The 22,608-nt window shown below is 46.4% G+C and overlaps 4 non-coding genes across 4 annotated transcripts; all 4 read left to right on the top strand.

The window, feature by feature from the left end:
* The first annotated feature begins 8,002 nt into the window (after positions 1-8,002).
* TRNAK-UUU (transfer RNA lysine (anticodon UUU)) lies at positions 8,003-8,075 on the top strand. Its single transcript has one exon. It is a non-coding gene; the product is annotated as a tRNA-Lys (tRNA).
* A 668-nt stretch (positions 8,076-8,743) lies between these two features.
* TRNAS-UGA (transfer RNA serine (anticodon UGA)) lies at positions 8,744-8,830 on the top strand. Its single transcript has one exon. It is a non-coding gene; the product is annotated as a tRNA-Ser (tRNA).
* An 8,895-nt stretch (positions 8,831-17,725) lies between these two features.
* On the top strand, positions 17,726-17,798 carry TRNAK-UUU (transfer RNA lysine (anticodon UUU)). Its single transcript has one exon. It is a non-coding gene; the product is annotated as a tRNA-Lys (tRNA).
* Positions 17,799-18,466: 668 nt separating this feature from the next.
* Positions 18,467-18,553, top strand: TRNAS-UGA (transfer RNA serine (anticodon UGA)). The gene has a single exon. It is a non-coding gene; the product is annotated as a tRNA-Ser (tRNA).
* The last annotated feature ends 4,055 nt before the right edge of the window (positions 18,554-22,608 follow it).

The raw sequence follows: 22,608 nt of genomic DNA, 5'->3' as shown, positions 1-22,608 counted from the left end.
AAGAAAAGCTGAATTCCATCCATCCTCTCCTGCTTATTCATTATGATTAAGGCGAGTTACTTCATACCTTTGACTACTCCTGAGAGATATAGTGGAAAGATTTTGGTATGGGGCGAGTGGGGAATGAAAAGACCAATGCAGCAGAGAACGACCCGCATGAATCTACACCACTTATAAGACAGACGACCGAGAAGAAAGGTTCTACGTTTGAACATGGTTGATCAACGCGTGCTAGCCGCTGCTTCATTTCGTATAGTGAGTTGGCTTTCTCTGTTTTCTCTGTTAGGGGTCTATTTTCTCTGACTTGACTCAGCTTGACCTACTTGACTCAGCGGTTAGAGTATCGCTTTCATACGGCGAGAGTCATTGGTTCAAATCCAATAGTAGGTAAAACTGACCGAAACCCCTGCCTTTTGCCAGCACCTATCCTATCAAAAAAAGCAGCACGTACTCGTTAGCTACTCCTGAAAGGAGGGTTCAAAGCATCGGTTGCTTCCCCTTGTGGCCTTCTTCGACTGCCTTGACACCAACATATCAAGGAATCCCACCTCTTCCACAAGTAGGTGGAGACCAGGAGGGTCGGAAACCCCAACGGGAAACTTTTCCCTTCAATAACGAAAAAGGACACACGATTCTTTCGCGAAGCGCTCTCTCAGACGTTTCCACTCCTGCCCCCGCAAGCAAAGAGTTTTCAAGATAGCAGGCGACCAAGTGAAAGTGAACAGCTCCAAGCAAATCTTCTAGAGAACCTTCCCTTTCTTCTTTGACTTAACTCTTGTTAAGGGAGAGCTCTTAGAAATGTCATTTCATTGATTCATTGATGGGCTGAAGTTGGCTACTCCTAATGGAACCGATCTTCAATCTTCACTTCAATGGGGGCGGATCAGAAGTTCCAAATTGTTTGGATGTTGCTGGGCAGCAGTCGTTCAAAACAGCTCTGATTGGTAATGTTGGCGATGCCAAGCATGCTCAGGACGGATCTAGCGCTAAGAAAGTATGAAGGAGGTTTCCAGCGATCTTGGGACAGCCGGTTATGGTGGGTGGCGTCCCCCGCATTGAGATCCCTGAAGAGGTCTACGAACGCGGTCTGCAGCGGTGTAAGTTCAATTTGCTTGCCAAGCTCATAACTCATAATGGGGGCGGGTTTTGAGAGGTTGACGGTGGAGGAGTTGCGCGCCAAGTCTTCGAGTAAATAGCACACTAAGGGGCGGGAAATAGGTTCTAGGGGACCTATCTATCCAAGTTCTGGTTCTAGCTTTTCTAATCGGAAGAACTAGATCTTCCTTTCGATCAAAGAGGTGCTGTAGATGTAACACCAACAAAATCTCAATTTGAAAATCCTAGCAAAAAAGCAATAAATCAACAGGCATACCAATAGACATACTAGACATACCTTGAATCTAGCTTAGCAATCCTTACTTTGATTCTCTTATTTCATTTCGAGTGAAGACGTTAGCAAGAAGTCTATCCATAAAAAGAGCACTTGCATTTCTAGTTTAATGGTATAGATGGCACACCAAAAATGAAGAAAAGATCAGTCTACAACTCTACAATTTGGAAGAGGAGCTGCTCTTTCAATTCCCAGATCCACAACAACAGAACTTCTTCCACGAATAGGTGTTCGCCATGGGGAAGAAATAGTTGAAGAAGTCATTTAATCAAATCAGCACGAGGATATGACGAACGGCTGGAAGACTTGTGGTGGTCCCTAAGAAGGCCCTACAGCCGACACAATAGGCCTGAGAGAGACTCTTCAATGGATCTGATCTATAAACAAAGCCTGGCCCTGGGATTGGAGAGATGACTAGAAAGAACCAGAAGACTAGACAATGCTTACCCTAAATCCCTGTGTTTTCACTTGGTGCGAGCTCATGATGAGACAAGAGGCGATGAATACTCCCCTATATTGATATTGGTGGTTGTTCTGCCAAACCTGCACGTGTGACTAGAGGACAAGTTGCTCATAGAAAGGCCGGCGAGTGCTTCTTACCGAAAGAATGTGCTTCCACGGCCGGAGAAAGAAGGTTCATAGATCACCGATCGGACAATATCTGGATCAGTCGTAAAAACAAAGTGTTAAAAGAAGCCCTAGCGGCTTAATCTTTGATTTCGTCCAATATTCATGCAATGCACGTTAGGCTATCCAACCTGTCACTGGCGTTGTAGCGCGCGAGTCTGAGCCAGGCCAGGGAAAAGACAGAGGATAGACTGATATGCACTCATAGACTAGCCAGCACTCATAACACACTCACTGCAAAGACTATTCTACGATCTTCTTCTTCAGCTTCTTCGTAGATTTCCGTAATCCGTTGAAGTGCACCAGACGAAGTGAATATCCTTAGGGCAATGGCAATTTCCACTCATCCGATCCTTCCCTCGCTGGCCCGCATGCGTGTATGACATTAATAATAGCCTGCAGGTTTGGTACTAGTAGTGCTTTGTTTCGCCTTTATCAAACAAGTCAATCGAAAATGTACGGTAGATATTCAACGAATGGGGCTTCTTCCCTGCGTAATCTGCTTTTGACCTTCTGGTGGGCGAGAAGGTTGTGTTAATCCATGCGTCCTTTGAGCTACTATCGACCTTTGTGAGAGAAATTCCCTTATTCTACCGACTGAAGCGAAGGTTAGCAGCCAACAATTGGTACCCTAAACACTAAGTCTTACTGTCCTTACTAAAGCGCATTGGCACCTGCTGAGTGAGAGATTTCTGTTTGAACTCTGTCTGTACAGAACTAAAGGGAATCAATAGGCTTAAAGCGGTTCTTCGCCCTTGACTTTATGAATAATGCTCTTCTCTCTAGAAAATATCCTATGTCACTAGAACAGGTGAGGAAGACCGGAAATCACTGTACTGGCAATTCAAGATTCACTCCTTCCATGCCAACAAGCCTTAAAGTTAAAGTTAAAGTAGAGTACTTGACTTGAAAAAGAAGCAAAAGAAGAGAGATGAGATCAAGCTTTGAAGTTGGTAGCTGAAAGAAAGCTGTTCGTGAAGGTCAGGCCAGAGCATAAGGAAGGAAGCGAACTCCTACGTATATGTTAGAGTACCGAAGCTCAATGGCATTGATCACACCTACGTAAAGAAGAAAGGAAATACCTAGCGCCCCGGTCCCTCCATTGCCAACAAAGTACTTGGGCTGGCTTAGAGGACATTTCGCGCAATGACCAGTGCAATTCGCGCATCTGTCGGTAGAGGGTTCAGATAAAGTAAGTAGCTCGCAAAGAGGGAGTTCCCCGGCTGGTACCAATAGATAGAGCGACTAGTAAGAGTAAGATAAGCAAAGGCCTTTCTTTCCCCCTTTCCCCGGACCGATGACTCGCTCGTTCAGTACTGCTAACTATTTATTATAGGAGGATGCCGCCCCCTCGGGACTACCAGTAGCTTCGGTTGTTGAATCTCGTGCAAGTTCGGTTTTGGTTGCAAGCGGAACGTAGGCGCTTTAGGTGTGTGTTGATCTCGCTTCGTCTAATGTCGTATGTATTCTAGAGGTGGTGTGGTCATTGACCTCAATGCTAATGGTTATCCCCAAGGTTCAACGAATGAATGAAGCTATGATCCGGATAGAGATGATGGTCTTCCTCTGATGTCTTCAAGCCGGCCAACATAGAATATACGATAGGCGAAGCAGCCTCTTCTATAGGCTCGCCTATTGATAGATAGCAGGTTGCTTCCAAGCTCAAACCATTTTCAACTGAATTGCGACTTTTTTCTTCTTATTGCTTGTTCGACTTTTCTCGTTGGCGTAGTGCTCTATTCGGTCGGAACCCTGTTCGAGAACCTTCTCTCATAGATTCCCTTCACCAAGTCATCGCCAGCACTCAACTCCCTTGGTGTCAAAGGGCGAGTTTCTTTCTTGTCTTGCCCATTTCTTTATTCTCATTGGAGAAAGACTCTCCCGCGGCAAGGTTTTACACATAGGGCCAGCTGCTTTCTTTATCTCGCTTGCCGTTAGTCCGTCTAGCGCCTTTCGGTTGGGGTCCCCCCCCCGGGGGTTAGACCGCTTGGGTGATTTTTCGAGTATCGAAGGCAGTCAACGTGTCAGCCATTCAACTCCTATTAGACTTGTCAATCCTTTGCTCTTTTTCCTTCTCTCTTCCAGTTCTCTCCCTATACTTTATTTGACAGGGGCTACGCACTCTATCAATAAGAAGAAAAAAGTCGCAATTCAGGGTAGGATCAAGCTTTCAAGGAATGGACGGGCGTAGGCAACATAGTGAACGCTGCAACTAGATATGAGATCGATGTCTTAAAAGACAGATGTTGAGAGAAACTTAAAGACTTCTTTATTGCGTTGCGAAGAGAGATCGAAGACGAAGATTTTCTGACCTTGAGATAGGATAATGAAAAGGGCGGCTTTCTACTGCTAAAGGATGGAAAAGACAGATAAAGGAAGAACCCACCGGAAAGGCATACCTCAAGGAGCACCAATCCCCCCCGGGAAAGATCTATCTGCACGAAGCCGACCTATGGATAGAAAGAAAGATGCAGGAAAGGAAAATGAAATATTCAATCCAAATATGCTTTGGGAGTGTGAGATAGGCAGCCATATGCCATATATAGTTCTAGTACGTACGCAGCCGAACAACCGCAGGGGCTTCCAGCAGTGATAGCTGAACGTCGCAGATGGTCCGCCCTAAAGCAGGAGCAACCATTGAAATCGGAAATCAACGTCAGGTCCCGGCTATCCGAAAAAGGCAGACTTTTGCGGAGGATCACAAAATGCAACACAACAAGGGGCGACGCTTGCGCGAAGGAAAAAGCGAATCAATCAGAATTGAGACAGCCCCTCCCATATCATAAGAAAGGCGAAAGAGATATTTTCGAGCCTGCAAGCAGCAACATTAGATCAACAAAGCTGAAAAGCCGTTGCGCTAACGCTTGTAGTTTAGGGGTATATTAGGGGTATAGTAGGGTTCCAAACCTTTCTAAAACTTTTCGAATAAGGTAAGCTTTTTTCCACCCTCTTCTCTGCCTAGCCGCATATGTAGAAAAAGAGGGAGCGGAGAAGGAAGAACAACCGTTTGACTTTGGCACATGAGGTGGCGGGTTTGGCTAGGTAACATAATGGAAATGTATCGGACTGCAAATCCTGGAATGACGGTTCGACCCCGTCCTTGGCCTCAAGGAGTGGTGAGCAGCACAGAACTTGTTTCAATCAAATGTTTTGGGGCTTTCCTTTGTTAGAAATCCACAGACAACATTGACGAACTTCCAAACCAAAGAAATGCAACATGAGAAGGAGCTTTTTACGTTACGCTTCAATAGAATGAATTCAGTAAGGGTAGAGTACGCTTGTTGTTTGAATAGGTCGATCGAAGGTCCTGTGCCACTTTCACGGAAATCTATCTGACCTGAAATCCATCTTTGTCCAGCCAGTTCATAACAAAATCTTAGACCAAGGGTCGATGGAATTGAGACCGAGTTGGTTGAGGAAAAGGAAACCCCAGCGACCAAGCACTCCCGCCCCCAAAAGCTACGACCGAAGAACCTTAAGGTTGTCGAGGACACGTCTGAAGAAGAGGCGGGCGCCCTCCCTATCCACCACTCTAAAGGTTACCACCCTACCTACTAATGGACTGTGAGGGGGGTAGGCGAAGGGGAACCGACCGTAAACCCGAACCGCTTGCAGAATCAAATCCCCCTGAATAGTCCATATCTATCTATAAGCTATAAGGGTTGGGGATGAATGAAACCAATCAGAAGTCTCGCGCAAGCGAAGCCGGGCTTTTAGAGATGAGCCGCAGCGCAACGACTAGGACTCGTTAAGGAGGAGTTTTGAGCGTGAGCTACCACTCATGCAGCGGCAAGGACCCGCAACTCTCGAAGGGGCCACCTTAGCCCGAATCACTGCTGCAAACCCTCCCTTTACTCAATGGATAGCGCTTATTCTCTTGAAATCAAGAAAATGAGCCCTTACCTTAACCTTAGGGAGAAAGAAAAGAAAGAGGTCTTTATTGAAGAGGCTTTGCACCTGAAATAGGACTAATGCAGATCCTCAAGCCTCAATGGAATGGACCTAGCCAAGTGTGGGATAGCCCTTCTGCTAGGCTTCCCCGCCATTAATGTTGATGGGCGCCTTGGTTCCCGCATCTGATCGATCGATTGAGCCCCTGCCCGACCCGGCGGAAGCAGAAGCGTCGCGCAAAAGCGCGCTAAGAAAGGTTGCTTCTGTCGGCCTTTCTGTGCAAGAGTCCATCAATAGCGGAAGAGAGGGTTACCGTACATACAAGACTCTTCCAGTTCTGACTAGTCAAGTAGTATAACAGCTGTCTCTTATCAACTAGCCCAACTCGGTGGGTTGCCTTTTGAATTCAGTAGATAGAAGCAATTAGTCGATAGATAAGGAGTAGGTGAGTGAGTCCTCACTGACCTGAGTGATTTCGATCACCTAGCAGGCCTTTGATTTGGTAGGTAAGATCGCCAAAGCGTATCATCAGATTTGACTACGAAGAAAGGCACTCGAAGTGAGACGGCACCATCTTGTGCAACGCAACTACCGTTGCGCCTCTATCATCTTCCATCCGGTAGACGCTTCTCAAACTATTAATATTAAAAGGGCCCCGGCTTCTTTCCAGAATGTGAGTTCGACCGCAGCTGCCCGGGATCGACGTTCCTTGCCAACTATCGACCCCGATCTTGGGTATTACCGCCTAACCTTTGTCAATCACACTAAAGCGGAGCACCCAACTATGGCGACGGTTTGACTGTTAAGGAGAGGGTTAGTCAATCCAGCCCGAGACGCGTTCGTTGACAAAACCGCCGTAGGAATGGAGACCTTTCAATAGAGCGGAGGCGAACTGATCAACGAGAAAGAGGCCCTACTCAAACCAAACGAATACACTACGACGATCGAACTGCACTCATGCCTCTCCCGCGTCAAGTTGACCGCCCCCCCCCGGAAGAAGAATAGCCCTGCTCTCTAGCCGACTGATCTCGTTGATCATATAACTGGGAGGGAACGTTTCACATTAGAGGTGAACGATCAGAGGTGTCCTCTAATCACCACGATGAGACTGGTCCCTCTTTTAGTAGACTCAGCTATGAATATTCATGAAGAAATGAATGCCGGGCTCTTTCTTTCACTGCTAACCCCAAGAAGTGGCAGGAATGCTGAGACTTTCTCTTTCGTCGAGCCCCGAGCTTGTGGTCCTCCTTTGAGTGTGGATGAAATTGGATGAATCTGTCAAGTCAAGGAAAACGTACGTAGCAGCAAGGATGGTGCATCGCCTATTTATCGTTCTGGCTCGGGAGCCAAAACGAACACGCCTGCTACCTACTGTACTGGACCTTCGACCAGGCATTCGACCTTTGTCGAATCTACACCAAGCATTGCGCTCGAACAGTTGAGCGGCCAGCAATTTCCGTACACAGATATAGATTCATTCTTCGTACCTGGTCCAACCTCACAACCCTTCGCGGGTTGGTTAGAAGTCCGTCTTGTTTGGGTTGACGGAATTGGATAAAGAAAAGAGCTTTACAAGCGGCATTGCCGGAACAACGGTCAACAAAGACCGTCAAACCATAGAGCACTGCTCCTCCCTTTCTCCGTCTTTAAAGCTTGTTGTATGGTGGCTGGAAAGAAAGACGACCTCACTTTCTCGTAGATGGTGTCAGTGAGAGCGACTTTAGTCTCCCCCGTTGACCTTCTTTTTTAGATAGAACCTTCAATGAGTGGAAACAAGAAACCAACCTAAAAAAGGTGCTTGTTGAGGTTGGTCGGCTTTAGAGCCCGACGCCCCATCGTATGGGTTGGGTGCGTCGAGCGCATCTTTCTCATCTCGATCGACGGCTTTCCGATTGTTTGATTGCATGGGCGCGTTAGCACTCCTGCAAGAGCCTAGCTAATGCGCGCCCTTACGTTTTCTTCGTTTGCTCTGCAGTACGAGCCTCATACAGAGCCGCGCCCTTTTAATATTAATAGTTTGAGAAGAAGGCCAGACCCAACCCTGCCCTTTTTTCCGCATCAATCCTTCTTTCTTTTATTACGACATCTTTTTTTGGGTGTATAGCTCAGTTGGCAGAGCATTGGGCTTTTAACCTAATGGTCGCAGGTTCAAGTCCTGCTATACCCAAACCTACCTTACGCAAACCTCTTTTTAGTAAGAATGCGTAGTAGCGTTCAAATCTCACTCTTTGGCCTTTAGACTCGCTTCAGCGACTTCGCCCTTTAAGGCCGACGGGTAAGGAGTAGTCAAAGAGTGGCTCGGGAACAGCTTTTGACTAGTAGGGGCTAATCACAGGTTGAGAGTCCAATCTCAGAGATAGAGCTTAGTCTCTCTATAGTCGGTAGTCAACTAGTCGAAGGCGTAGGTGTTGACTTGATCCAATAGAGTCAGAACACCTTTCTATCTCAAAGGAATGGTGCTCGATGAAAGGATCCAGATTCCACACGTTGCAGTGGGCTGGGGAGAGAGCTGCTCTGCGAAACTGGGCGTTCCGTGTTTTTATGGAGGAACCATACTCGAAAGAGAATAGAAAGAGCCTTCAAAAAAAAGCGAGTGAGTGATGGGCAACCTTTTTCTATATGTTGCTTGTGAGCCGCCAAGTACCAGTCTCGCAACAGTACTGGCCCAAAAAAAAGGATCCTTCACTTGCTGATCGTTTGCGAGTCGAACTCGCTCTCTTGTACCCGCAGGGAGCGGAGCAACCGACGGTGCATAAACTCATATAGAAACAAGCGTAGCGAAGCACATAGAGTGGCCCTGCCCGCCAGCGCGCGGATAGATAGGGCGGGCGAAGGGGATGGATGTCTGAGCGGTTGAAAGAGTCGGTCTTGAAAACCGAAGTATTGATAGGAATACCGGGGGTTCGAATCCCTCTCCATCCGCGAGGTCATAAGTTCTCTCTTGCCTTATCTATAGATAATAATGAATCGGATCGACTCGACTGATATGATAGATGGAATGTACGTTTGTCTTATGATTGAGTTAGGACCTTGTCTCCCTTTCGTTATCTTCCGCTCATATTGTATAAGGTATAGGTTGGGAAAGGGCCGGGTGGATTACCTTTGTACGCTAAGTCGAAGATCTCGGTGGTCGTGTGAGTGGTTGATAAACAGCGATTGCTGTTTTCTTTAGGAAGTCCCAACGCTGTGAGGCTTAAGAGACAAAGAAAACGGCGGATACTTTTCTGGGTGGAAGGTTTAGACCCTAATGAATCGACTATCAAGGGTTAGCTACATCAGCACTCAAATTCCTTCCCCTGAACAACGTATGAGACAAAAAGCAATCTCACATCAGGAATTTCTTCTACGGTACCCTTCTGTGATCACTAAACGTTCTGGACAAAAAGGGATAGCTGCTACACTATCCGTACAATACCCGGTGTCAGACAATTCACAGAAAAGGAGAAGTCCCTTTACCAAGAGCTGCTTTTAGGGTTTGAGATAGACTAGCTCTTTCTTTTATACGCTTTTTTTACCATATCTATTGAGAACAGCTCTTTGTCTTCTTACGACTGAGAGCTACCCTACTAAATTAGTAGCTGATGGGGAAACTATCGAGCCGACCACTGTAGACTGTGCTTAGTTGTTGAAGGAGTAGGGGTAGATTGTCTTTCCCTCGCTATCTTAGGAGTCTCTGCTCTGCAGTCTAGATGAGTCACTGCCCTGCCTATTAGGACACCTAGGACACCGGCCCTATCAACTCTCTCTCTCGGTGACGCCTATTGTCGATCAAGGATTATCCTATATAATGTGTTCAAGCAATTCCTGTAGAAAGAAAAGCTGAATTCCATCCATCCTCTCCTGCTTATTCATTATGAATTAAGGCGAGTTACTTCATACCTTTGACTACTCCTGAGAGATATAGTGGAAAGATTTTGTTATGGTGGCGAGTGGGGAATGAAAAGACCAATGCAGCAGAGAACGACCGCATGAATCTACATCCACTTATTAAGACAGACGACCGAGAAAGAAAGGTTCTACGTTTGAACATTGGTTGATCAACGCGTGCTAGCCGCTGCTTCATTTCGTATAGTGAGTTGGCTTTCTCTGTTTTCTCTGTTAGGGGTCTATTTTCTCTGACTTGACTCAGCTTGACCTACTTGACTCAGCGGTTAGAGTATCGCTTTCATACGGCGAGAGTCATTGGTTCAAATCCAATAGTAGGTAAAACTGACCGAAACCCCTGCTTTTGCCAGCACCTATCCTATCAAAAAAAGCAGCACGTACTCGTTAGCTACTCCTGAAAGGAGGGTCAAAGCATCGGTTGCTTCCCCTTGTGGCCTTCTTCGACTGCCTTGACACCAACATATCAAGGAATCCCACCTCTTCCACAAGTAGGTGGAGACCAGGAGGGTCGGAAACCCCAACGGGAAACTTTTCCCTTCAATAACGAAAAAGGACACACGATTCTTTCGCGAAGCGCTCTCTCAGACGTTTCCACTCCTGCCCCCGCAAGCAAAGAGTTTTCAAGATAGCAGGCGACCAAGTGAAAGTGAACAGCTCCAAGCAAATCTTCTAGAGAACCTTCCCTTTTCTTCTTTGACTTAACTCTTGTTAAGGGAGAGCTCTTAGAAATGTCATTTCATTGATTCATTGATGGGCTGAAGTTGGCTACTCCTAATGGAACCGATCTTCAATCTTCACTTCAATGGGGGCGGATCAGAAGTTCCAAATTGTTTGGATGTTGCTGGGCAGCAGTCGTTCAAAACAGCTCTGATTGGTAATGTTGGCGATGCCAAGCATGCTCAGGACGGATCTAGCGCTAAGAAAGTATGAAGGAGGTTTCCAGCGATCTTGGGACAGCCGGTTATGGTGGGTGGCGTCCCCCGCATTGAGATCCCTGAAGAGGTCTACGAACGCGGTCTGCAGCGGTGTAAGTTCAATTTGCTTGCCAAGCTCATAACTCATAATGGGGGCGGGTTTTGAGAGGTTGACGGTGGAGGAGTTGCGCGCCAAGTCTTCGAGTAAATAGCACACTAAGGGGCGGGAAATAGGTTCTAGGGGACCTATCTATCCAAGTTCTGGTTCTAGCTTTTCTAATCGGAAGAACTAGATCTTCCTTTCGATCAAAGAGGTGCTGTAGATGTAACACCAACAAAATCTCAATTTGAAAATCCTAGCAAAAAAGCAATAAATCAACAGGCATACCAATAGACATACTAGACATACCTTGAATCTAGCTTAGCAATCCTTACTTTGATTCTCTTATTTCATTTCGAGTGAAGACGTTAGCAAGAAGTCTATCCATAAAAAGAGCACTTGCATTTCTAGTTTAATGGTATAGATGGCACACCAAAAATGAAGAAAAGATCAGTCTACAACTCTACAATTTGGAAGAGGAGCTGCTCTTTCAATTCCCAGATCCACAACAACAGAACTTCTTCCACGAATAGGTGTTCGCCATGGGGAAGAAATAGTTGAAGAAGTCATTTAATCAAATCAGCACGAGGATATGACGAACGGCTGGAAGACTTGTGGTGGTCCCTAAGAAGGCCCTACAGCCGACACAATAGGCCTGAGAGAGACTCTTCAATGGATCTGATCTATAAACAAAGCCTGGCCCTGGGATTGGAGAGATGACTAGAAAGAACCAGAAGACTAGACAATGCTTACCCTAAATCCCTGTGTTTTCACTTGGTGCGAGCTCATGATGAGACAAGAGGCGATGAATACTCCCCTATATTGATATTGGTGGTTGTTCTGCCAAACCTGCACGTGTGACTAGAGGACAAGTTGCTCATAGAAAGGCCGGCGAGTGCTTCTTACCGAAAGAATGTGCTTCCACGGCCGGAGAAAGAAGGTTCATAGATCACCGATCGGACAATATCTGGATCAGTCGTAAAAACAAAGTGTTAAAAGAAGCCCTAGCGGCTTAATCTTTGATTTCGTCCAATATTCATGCAATGCACGTTAGGCTATCCAACCTGTCACTGGCGTTGTAGCGCGCGAGTCTGAGCCAGGCCAGGGAAAAGACAGAGGATAGACTGATATGCACTCATAGACTAGCCAGCACTCATAACACACTCACTGCAAAGACTATTCTACGATCTTCTTCTTCAGCTTCTTCGTAGATTTCCGTAATCCGTTGAAGTGCACCAGACGAAGTGAATATCCTTAGGGCAATGGCAATTTCCACTCATCCGATCCTTCCCTCGCTGGCCCGCATGCGTGTATGACATTAATAATAGCCTGCAGGTTTGGTACTAGTAGTGCTTTGTTTCGCCTTTATCAAACAAGTCAATCGAAAATGTACGGTAGATATTCAACGAATGGGGCTTCTTCCCTGCGTAATCTGCTTTTGACCTTCTGGTGGGCGAGAAGGTTGTGTTAATCCATGCGTCCTTTGAGCTACTATCGACCTTTGTGAGAGAAATTCCCTTATTCTACCGACTGAAGCGAAGGTTAGCAGCCAACAATTGGTACCCTAAACACTAAGTCTTACTGTCCTTACTAAAGCGCATTGGCACCTGCTGAGTGAGAGATTTCTGTTTGAACTCTGTCTGTACAGAACTAAAGGGAATCAATAGGCTTAAAGCGGTTCTTCGCCCTTGACTTTATGAATAATGCTCTTCTCTCTAGAAAATATCCTATGTCACTAGAACAGGTGAGGAAGACCGGAAATCACTGTACTGGCAATTCAAGATTCACTCCTTCCATGCCAACAAGCCTTAAAGTTAAAGTTAAAGTAGAGTACTTGACTTGAAAAAGAAGCAAAAGAAGAGAGATGAGATCAAGCTTTGAAGTTGGTAGCTGAAAGAAAGCTGTTCGTGAAGGTCAGGCCAGAGCATAAGGAAGGAAGCGAACTCCTACGTATATGTTAGAGTACCGAAGCTCAATGGCATTGATCACACCTACGTAAAGAAGAAAGGAAATACCTAGCGCCCCGGTCCCTCCATTGCCAACAAAGTACTTGGGCTGGCTTAGAGGACATTTCGCGCAATGACCAGTGCAATTCGCGCATCTGTCGGTAGAGGGTTCAGATAAAGTAAGTAGCTCGCAAAGAGGGAGTTCCCCGGCTGGTACCAATAGATAGAGCGACTAGTAAGAGTAAGATAAGCAAAGGCCTTTCTTTCCCCCTTTCCCCGGACCGATGACTCGCTCGTTCAGTACTGCTAACTATTTATTATAGGAGGATGCCGCCCCCTCGGGACTACCAGTAGCTTCGGTTGTTGAATCTCGTGCAAGTTCGGTTTTGGTTGCAAGCGGAACGTAGGCGCTTTAGGTGTGTGTTGATCTCGCTTCGTCTAATGTCGTATGTATTCTAGAGGTGGTGTGGTCATTGACCTCAATGCTAATGGTTATCCCCAAGGTTCAACGAATGAATGAAGCTATGATCCGGATAGAGATGATGGTCTTCCTCTGATGTCTTCAAGCCGGCCAACATAGAATATACGATAGGCGAAGCAGCCTCTTCTATAGGCTCGCCTATTGATAGATAGCAGGTTGCTTCCAAGCTCAAACCATTTTCAACTGAATTGCGACTTTTTTCTTCTTATTGCTTGTTCGACTTTTCTCGTTGGCGTAGTGCTCTATTCGGTCGGAACCCTGTTCGAGAACCTTCTCTCATAGATTCCCTTCACCAAGTCATCGCCAGCACTCAACTCCCTTGGTGTCAAAGGGCGAGTTTCTTTCTTGTCTTGCCCATTTCTTTATTCTCATTGGAGAAAGACTCTCCCGCGGCAAGGTTTTACACATAGGGCCAGCTGCTTTCTTTATCTCGCTTGCCGTTAGTCCGTCTAGCGCCTTTCGGTTGGGGTCCCCCCCCCGGGGGTTAGACCGCTTGGGTGATTTTTCGAGTATCGAAGGCAGTCAACGTGTCAGCCATTCAACTCCTATTAGACTTGTCAATCCTTTGCTCTTTTTCCTTCTCTCTTCCAGTTCTCTCCCTATACTTTATTTGACAGGGGCTACGCACTCTATCAATAAGAAGAAAAAAGTCGCAATTCAGGGTAGGATCAAGCTTTCAAGGAATGGACGGGCGTAGGCAACATAGTGAACGCTGCAACTAGATATGAGATCGATGTCTTAAAAGACAGATGTTGAGAGAAACTTAAAGACTTCTTTATTGCGTTGCGAAGAGAGATCGAAGACGAAGATTTTCTGACCTTGAGATAGGATAATGAAAAGGGCGGCTTTCTACTGCTAAAGGATGGAAAAGACAGATAAAGGAAGAACCCACCGGAAAGGCATACCTCAAGGAGCACCAATCCCCCCCGGGAAAGATCTATCTGCACGAAGCCGACCTATGGATAGAAAGAAAGATGCAGGAAAGGAAAATGAAATATTCAATCCAAATATGCTTTGGGAGTGTGAGATAGGCAGCCATATGCCATATATAGTTCTAGTACGTACGCAGCCGAACAACCGCAGGGGCTTCCAGCAGTGATAGCTGAACGTCGCAGATGGTCCGCCCTAAAGCAGGAGCAACCATTGAAATCGGAAATCAACGTCAGGTCCCGGCTATCCGAAAAAGGCAGACTTTTGCGGAGGATCACAAAATGCAACACAACAAGGGGCGACGCTTGCGCGAAGGAAAAAGCGAATCAATCAGAATTGAGACAGCCCCTCCCATATCATAAGAAAGGCGAAAGAGATATTTTCGAGCCTGCAAGCAGCAACATTAGATCAACAAAGCTGAAAAGCCGTTGCGCTAACGCTTGTAGTTTAGGGGTATATTAGGGGTATAGTAGGGTTCCAAACCTTTCTAAAACTTTTCGAATAAGGTAAGCTTTTTTCCACCCTCTTCTCTGCCTAGCCGCATATGTAGAAAAAGAGGGAGCGGAGAAGGAAGAACAACCGTTTGACTTTGGCACATGAGGTGGCGGGTTTGGCTAGGTAACATAATGGAAATGTATCGGACTGCAAATCCTGGAATGACGGTTCGACCCCGTCCTTGGCCTCAAGGAGTGGTGAGCAGCACAGAACTTGTTTCAATCAAATGTTTTGGGGCTTTCCTTTGTTAGAAATCCACAGACAACATTGACGAACTTCCAAACCAAAGAAATGCAACATGAGAAGGAGCTTTTTACGTTACGCTTCAATAGAATGAATTCAGTAAGGGTAGAGTACGCTTGTTGTTTGAATAGGTCGATCGAAGGTCCTGTGCCACTTTCACGGAAATCTATCTGACCTGAAATCCATCTTTGTCCAGCCAGTTCATAACAAAATCTTAGACCAAGGGTCGATGGAATTGAGACCGAGTTGGTTGAGGAAAAGGAAACCCCAGCGACCAAGCACTCCCGCCCCCAAAAGCTACGACCGAAGAACCTTAAGGTTGTCGAGGACACGTCTGAAGAAGAGGCGGGCGCCCTCCCTATCCACCACTCTAAAGGTTACCACCCTACCTACTAATGGACTGTGAGGGGGGTAGGCGAAGGGGAACCGACCGTAAACCCGAACCGCTTGCAGAATCAAATCCCCCTGAATAGTCCATATCTATCTATAAGCTATAAGGGTTGGGGATGAATGAAACCAATCAGAAGTCTCGCGCAAGCGAAGCCGGGCTTTTAGAGATGAGCCGCAGCGCAACGACTAGGACTCGTTAAGGAGGAGTTTTGAGCGTGAGCTACCACTCATGCAGCGGCAAGGACCCGCAACTCTCGAAGGGGCCACCTTAGCCCGAATCACTGCTGCAAACCCTCCCTTTACTCAATGGATAGCGCTTATTCTCTTGAAATCAAGAAAATGAGCCCTTACCTTAACCTTAGGGAGAAAGAAAAGAAAGAGGTCTTTATTGAAGAGGCTTTGCACCTGAAATAGGACTAATGCAGATCCTCAAGCCTCAATGGAATGGACCTAGCCAAGTGTGGGATAGCCCTTCTGCTAGGCTTCCCCGCCATTAATGTTGATGGGCGCCTTGGTTCCCGCATCTGATCGATCGATTGAGCCCCTGCCCGACCCGGCGGAAGCAGAAGCGTCGCGCAAAAGCGCGCTAAGAAAGGTTGCTTCTGTCGGCCTTTCTGTGCAAGAGTCCATCAATAGCGGAAGAGAGGGTTACCGTACATACAAGACTCTTCCAGTTCTGACTAGTCAAGTAGTATAACAGCTGTCTCTTATCAACTAGCCCAACTCGGTGGGTTGCCTTTTGAATTCAGTAGATAGAAGCAATTAGTCGATAGATAAGGAGTAGGTGAGTGAGTCCTCACTGACCTGAGTGATTTCGATCACCTAGCAGGCCTTTGATTTGGTAGGTAAGATCGCCAAAGCGTATCATCAGATTTGACTACGAAGAAAGGCACTCGAAGTGAGACGGCACCATCTTGTGCAACGCAACTACCGTTGCGCCTCTATCATCTTCCATCCGGTAGACGCTTCTCAAACTATTAATATTAAAAGGGCCCCGGCTTCTTTCCAGAATGTGAGTTCGACCGCAGCTGCCCGGGATCGACGTTCCTTGCCAACTATCGACCCCGATCTTGGGTATTACCGCCTAACCTTTGTCAATCACACTAAAGCGGAGCACCCAACTATGGCGACGGTTTGACTGTTAAGGAGAGGGTTAGTCAATCCAGCCCGAGACGCGTTCGTTGACAAAACCGCCGTAGGAATGGAGACCTTTCAATAGAGCGGAGGCGAACTGATCAACGAGAAAGAGGCCCTACTCAAACCAAACGAATACACTACGACGATCGAACTGCACTCATGCCTCTCCCGCGTCAAGTTGACCGCCCCCCCCCGGAAGAAGAATAGCCCTGCTCTCTAGCCGACTGATCTCGTTGATCATATAACTGGGAGGGAACGTTTCACATTAGAGGTGAACGATCAGAGGTGTCCTCTAATCACCACGATGAGACTGGTCCCTCTTTTAGTAGACTCAGCTATGAATATTCATGAAGAAATGAATGCCGGGCTCTTTCTTTCACTGCTAACCCCAAGAAGTGGCAGGAATGCTGAGACTTTCTCTTTCGTCGAGCCCCGAGCTTGTGGTCCTCCTTTGAGTGTGGATGAAATTGGATGAATCTGTCAAGTCAAGGAAAACGTACGTAGCAGCAAGGATGGTGCATCGCCTATTTATCGTTCTGGCTCGGGAGCCAAAACGAACACGCCTGCTACCTACTGTACTGGACCTTCGACCAGGCATTCGACCTTTGTCGAATCTACACCAAGCATTGCGCTCGAACAGTTGAGCGGCCAGCAATTTCCGTACACAGATATAGATTCATTCTTCGTACCTGGTCCAACCTCACAACCCTTCGCGGGTTGGTTAGAAGTCCGTCTTGTTTGGGTTGACGGAATTGGATAAAGAAAAGAGCTTTACAAGCGGCATTGCCGGAACAACGGTCAACAAAGACCGTCAAACCATAGAGCACTGCTCCTCCCTTTCTCCGTCTTTAAAGCTTGTTGTATGGTGGCTGGAAAGAAAGACGACCTCACTTTCTCGTAGATGGTGTCAGTGAGAGCGACTTTAGTCTCCCCCGTTGACCTTCTTTTTTAGATAGAACCTTCAATGAGTGGAAACAAGAAACCAACCTAAAAAAGGTGCTTGTTGAGGTTGGTCGGCTTTAGAGCCCGACGCCCCATCGTATGGGTTGGGTGCGTCGAGCGCATCTTTCTCATCTCGATCGACGGCTTTCCGATTGTTTGATTGCATGGGCGCGTTAGCACTCCTGCAAGAGCCTAGCTAATGCGCGCCCTTACGTTTTCTTCGTTTGCTCTGCAGTACGAGCCTCATACAGAGCCGCGCCCTTTTAATATTAATAGTTTGAGAAGAAGGCCAGACCCAACCCTGCCCTTTTTTCCGCATCAATCCTTCTTTCTTTTATTACGACATCTTTTTTTGGGTGTATAGCTCAGTTGGCAGAGCATTGGGCTTTTAACCTAATGGTCGCAGGTTCAAGTCCTGCTATACCCAAACCTACCTTACGCAAACCTCTTTTTAGTAAGAATGCGTAGTAGCGTTCAAATCTCACTCTTTGGCCTTTAGACTCGCTTCAGCGACTTCGCCCTTTAAGGCCGACGGGTAAGGAGTAGTCAAAGAGTGGCTCGGGAACAGCTTTTGACTAGTAGGGGCTAATCACAGGTTGAGAGTCCAATCTCAGAGATAGAGCTTAGTCTCTCTATAGTCGGTAGTCAACTAGTCGAAGGCGTAGGTGTTGACTTGATCCAATAGAGTCAGAACACCTTTCTATCTCAAAGGAATGGTGCTCGATGAAAGGATCCAGATTCCACACGTTGCAGTGGGCTGGGGAGAGAGCTGCTCTGCGAAACTGGGCGTTCCGTGTTTTTATGGAGGAACCATACTCGAAAGAGAATAGAAAGAGCCTTCAAAAAAAAGCGAGTGAGTGATGGGCAACCTTTTTCTATATGTTGCTTGTGAGCCGCCAAGTACCAGTCTCGCAACAGTACTGGCCCAAAAAAAAGGATCCTTCACTTGCTGATCGTTTGCGAGTCGAACTCGCTCTCTTGTACCCGCAGGGAGCGGAGCAACCGACGGTGCATAAACTCATATAGAAACAAGCGTAGCGAAGCACATAGAGTGGCCCTGCCCGCCAGCGCGCGGATAGATAGGGCGGGCGAAGGGGATGGATGTCTGAGCGGTTGAAAGAGTCGGTCTTGAAAACCGAAGTATTGATAGGAATACCGGGGGTTCGAATCCCTCTCCATCCGCGAGGTCATAAGTTCTCTCTTGCCTTATCTATAGATAATAATGAATCGGATCGACTCGACTGATATGATAGATGGAATGTACGTTTGTCTTATGATTGAGTTAGGACCTTGTCTCCCTTTCGTTATCTTCCGCTCATATTGTATAAGGTATAGGTTGGGAAAGGGCCGGGTGGATTACCTTTGTACGCTAAGTCGAAGATCTCGGTGGTCGTGTGAGTGGTTGATAAACAGCGATTGCTGTTTTCTTTAGGAAGTCCCAACGCTGTGAGGCTTAAGAGACAAAGAAAACGGCGGATACTTTTCTGGGTGGAAGGTTTAGACCCTAATGAATCGACTATCAAGGGTTAGCTACATCAGCACTCAAATTCCTTCCCCTGAACAACGTATGAGACAAAAAGCAATCTCACATCAGGAATTTCTTCTACGGTACCCTTCTGTGATCACTAAACGTTCTGGACAAAAAGGGATAGCTGCTACACTATCCGTACAATACCCGGTGTCAGACAATTCACAGAAAAGGAGAAGTCCCTTTACCAAGAGCTGCTTTTAGGGTTTGAGATAGACTAGCTCTTTCTTTTATACGCTTTTTTTACCATATCTATTGAGAACAGCTCTTTGTCTTCTTACGACTGAGAGCTACCCTACTAAATTAGTAGCTGATGGGGAAACTATCGAGCCGACCACTGTAGACTGTGCTTAGTTGTTGAAGGAGTAGGGGTAGATTGTCTTTCCCTCGCTATCTTAGGAGTCTCTGCTCTGCAGTCTAGATGAGTCACTGCCCTGCCTATTAGGACACCTAGGACACCGGCCCTATCAACTCTCTCTCTCGGTGACGCCTATTGTCGATCAAGGATTATCCTATATAATGTGTTCAAGCAATTCCTGTAGAAAGAAAAGCTGAATTCCATCCATCCTCTCCTGCTTATTCATTATGAATTAAGGCGAGTTACTTCATACCTTTGACTACTCCTGAGAGATATAGTGGAAAGATTTTGTTATGGTGGCGAGTGGGGAATGAAAAGACCAATGCAGCAGAGAACGACCGCATGAATCTACATCCACTTATTAAGACAGACGACCGAGAAAGAAAGGTTCTACGTTTGAACATTGGTTGATCAACGCGTGCTAGCCGCTGCTTCATTTCGTATAGTGAGTTGGCTTTCTCTGTTTTCTCTGTTAGGGGTCTATTTTCTCTGACTTGACTCAGCTTGACCTACTTGACTCAGCGGTTAGAGTATCGCTTTCATACGGCGAGAGTCATTGGTTCAAATCCAATAGTAGGTAAAACTGACCGAAACCCCTGCTTTTGCCAGCACCTATCCTATCAAAAAAAGCAGCACGTACTCGTTAGCTACTCCTGAAAGGAGGGTCAAAGCATCGGTTGCTTCCCCTTGTGGCCTTCTTCGACTGCCTTGACACCAACATATCAAGGAATCCCACCTCTTCCACAAGTAGGTGGAGACCAGGAGGGTCGGAAACCCCAACGGGAAACTTTTCCCTTCAATAACGAAAAAGGACACACGATTCTTTCGCGAAGCGCTCTCTCAGACGTTTCCACTCCTGCCCCCGCAAGCAAAGAGTTTTCAAGATAGCAGGCGACCAAGTGAAAGTGAACAGCTCCAAGCAAATCTTCTAGAGAACCTTCCCTTTTCTTCTTTGACTTAACTCTTGTTAAGGGAGAGCTCTTAGAAATGTCATTTCATTGATTCATTGATGGGCTGAAGTTGGCTACTCCTAATGGAACCGATCTTCAATCTTCACTTCAATGGGGGCGGATCAGAAGTTCCAAATTGTTTGGATGTTGCTGGGCAGCAGTCGTTCAAAACAGCTCTGATTGGTAATGTTGGCGATGCCAAGCATGCTCAGGACGGATCTAGCGCTAAGAAAGTATGAAGGAGGTTTCCAGCGATCTTGGGACAGCCGGTTATGGTGGGTGGCGTCCCCCGCATTGAGATCCCTGAAGAGGTCTACGAACGCGGTCTGCAGCGGTGTAAGTTCAATTTGCTTGCCAAGCTCATAACTCATAATGGGGGCGGGTTTTGAGAGGTTGACGGTGGAGGAGTTGCGCGCCAAGTCTTCGAGTAAATAGCACACTAAGGGGCGGGAAATAGGTTCTAGGGGACCTATCTATCCAAGTTCTGGTTCTAGCTTTTCTAATCGGAAGAACTAGATCTTCCTTTCGATCAAAGAGGTGCTGTAGATGTAACACCAACAAAATCTCAATTTGAAAATCCTAGCAAAAAAGCAATAAATCAACAGGCATACCAATAGACATACTAGACATACCTTGAATCTAGCTTAGCAATCCTTACTTTGATTCTCTTATTTCATTTCGAGTGAAGACGTTAGCAAGAAGTCTATCCATAAAAAGAGCACTTGCATTTCTAGTTTAATGGTATAGATGGCACACCAAAAATGAAGAAAAGATCAGTCTACAACTCTACAATTTGGAAGAGGAGCTGCTCTTTCAATTCCCAGATCCACAACAACAGAACTTCTTCCACGAATAGGTGTTCGCCATGGGGAAGAAATAGTTGAAGAAGTCATTTAATCAAATCAGCACGAGGATATGACGAACGGCTGGAAGACTTGTGGTGGTCCCTAAGAAGGCCCTACAGCCGACACAATAGGCCTGAGAGAGACTCTTCAATGGATCTGATCTATAAACAAAGCCTGGCCCTGGGATTGGAGAGATGACTAGAAAGAACCAGAAGACTAGACAATGCTTACCCTAAATCCCTGTGTTTTCACTTGGTGCGAGCTCATGATGAGACAAGAGGCGATGAATACTCCCCTATATTGATATTGGTGGTTGTTCTGCCAAACCTGCACGTGTGACTAGAGGACAAGTTGCTCATAGAAAGGCCGGCGAGTGCTTCTTACCGAAAGAATGTGCTTCCACGGCCGGAGAAAGAAGGTTCATAGATCACCGATCGGACAATATCTGGATCAGTCGTAAAAACAAAGTGTTAAAAGAAGCCCTAGCGGCTTAATCTTTGATTTCGTCCAATATTCATGCAATGCACGTTAGGCTATCCAACCTGTCACTGGCGTTGTAGCGCGCGAGTCTGAGCCAGGCCAGGGAAAAGACAGAGGATAGACTGATATGCACTCATAGACTAGCCAGCACTCATAACACACTCACTGCAAAGACTATTCTACGATCTTCTTCTTCAGCTTCTTCGTAGATTTCCGTAATCCGTTGAAGTGCACCAGACGAAGTGAATATCCTTAGGGCAATGGCAATTTCCACTCATCCGATCCTTCCCTCGCTGGCCCGCATGCGTGTATGACATTAATAATAGCCTGCAGGTTTGGTACTAGTAGTGCTTTGTTTCGCCTTTATCAAACAAGTCAATCGAAAATGTACGGTAGATATTCAACGAATGGGGCTTCTTCCCTGCGTAATCTGCTTTTGACCTTCTGGTGGGCGAGAAGGTTGTGTTAATCCATGCGTCCTTTGAGCTACTATCGACCTTTGTGAGAGAAATTCCCTTATTCTACCGACTGAAGCGAAGGTTAGCAGCCAACAATTGGTACCCTAAACACTAAGTCTTACTGTCCTTACTAAAGCGCATTGGCACCTGCTGAGTGAGAGATTTCTGTTTGAACTCTGTCTGTACAGAACTAAAGGGAATCAATAGGCTTAAAGCGGTTCTTCGCCCTTGACTTTATGAATAATGCTCTTCTCTCTAGAAAATATCCTATGTCACTAGAACAGGTGAGGAAGACCGGAAATCACTGTACTGGCAATTCAAGATTCACTCCTTCCATGCCAACAAGCCTTAAAGTTAAAGTTAAAGTAGAGTACTTGACTTGAAAAAGAAGCAAAAGAAGAGAGATGAGATCAAGCTTTGAAGTTGGTAGCTGAAAGAAAGCTGTTCGTGAAGGTCAGGCCAGAGCATAAGGAAGGAAGCGAACTCCTACGTATATGTTAGAGTACCGAAGCTCAATGGCATTGATCACACCTACGTAAAGAAGAAAGGAAATACCTAGCGCCCCGGTCCCTCCATTGCCAACAAAGTACTTGGGCTGGCTTAGAGGACATTTCGCGC

This window comes from Andrographis paniculata, unplaced genomic scaffold (assembly GCF_009805555.1).
Source record: "Andrographis paniculata isolate CXL003 unplaced genomic scaffold, ASM980555v1 Contig201END, whole genome shotgun sequence".
Taxonomy (NCBI): domain Eukaryota; kingdom Viridiplantae; phylum Streptophyta; class Magnoliopsida; order Lamiales; family Acanthaceae; genus Andrographis; species Andrographis paniculata.
This window is presented reverse-complemented; position numbering and strand designations above follow the sequence as displayed.